The sequence below is a fragment of the Penaeus monodon genome, chromosome 25, assembly GCF_015228065.2.
Source record: "Penaeus monodon isolate SGIC_2016 chromosome 25, NSTDA_Pmon_1, whole genome shotgun sequence".
In the NCBI taxonomy this organism is placed as follows: domain Eukaryota; kingdom Metazoa; phylum Arthropoda; class Malacostraca; order Decapoda; family Penaeidae; genus Penaeus; species Penaeus monodon.
The window spans coordinates 8,842,120-8,842,770 of NC_051410.1; positions in this window are offsets into that span (position 1 = coordinate 8,842,120).

The window sequence follows — 651 nt, forward strand, 5'->3', positions numbered from 1 at the left end:
CAATCCATCACCTTATTGAAGATTCGGACAGCATTTAATATTTCTCGCACCACATAATCTTTGACAGAAAAAAAATCAGGTCTTTCATTACTCATGCAAATTGCAACCATGAAGCGCCGGTGCTACATGTACACGCACACACACATTAATGGTCGAGGCAGAGAGAGGTTACCGTTGTCTGGCGGGAATTTATTCTTTTTATCCTTTCCTTATTCCCATTCCAAACCCGCCACTCTCCTCTCTCCTCACCAGATGTTCCTTCTCCCCCTCTCCCAACCCCCCTGCTTCTCTCCTTTCTTCACTCTCCCTCCCCCTCCCTCTCTTCACTCTCCCTCCCCCCTCCCTCTCTTCACTCTCCCTCCTCCCTCCTTCTCTTTACTCTCCCTCCCCCCTACCTCTCTTCACTCTCCCTCCCCCCTCCCTCACTTCCATTCCCCCCTCCCTATATTCATTCCCCCTCCCCTACTGCCCTTCTCTCGCCTCCCCTCGCTTTCGTACCCCCACTCCCCCTCCTCCTCCCCTCGCCTCTTTTCACCTTCCCACTCCTCCAATCCCCAAACAGCGTGATAGTCAGCGTCCACTCCTGATTAGGTAGATCGGCCCGCCCACTCGTCCGATCCATCACACGAGGTGTCACTGGCCATCACAGGC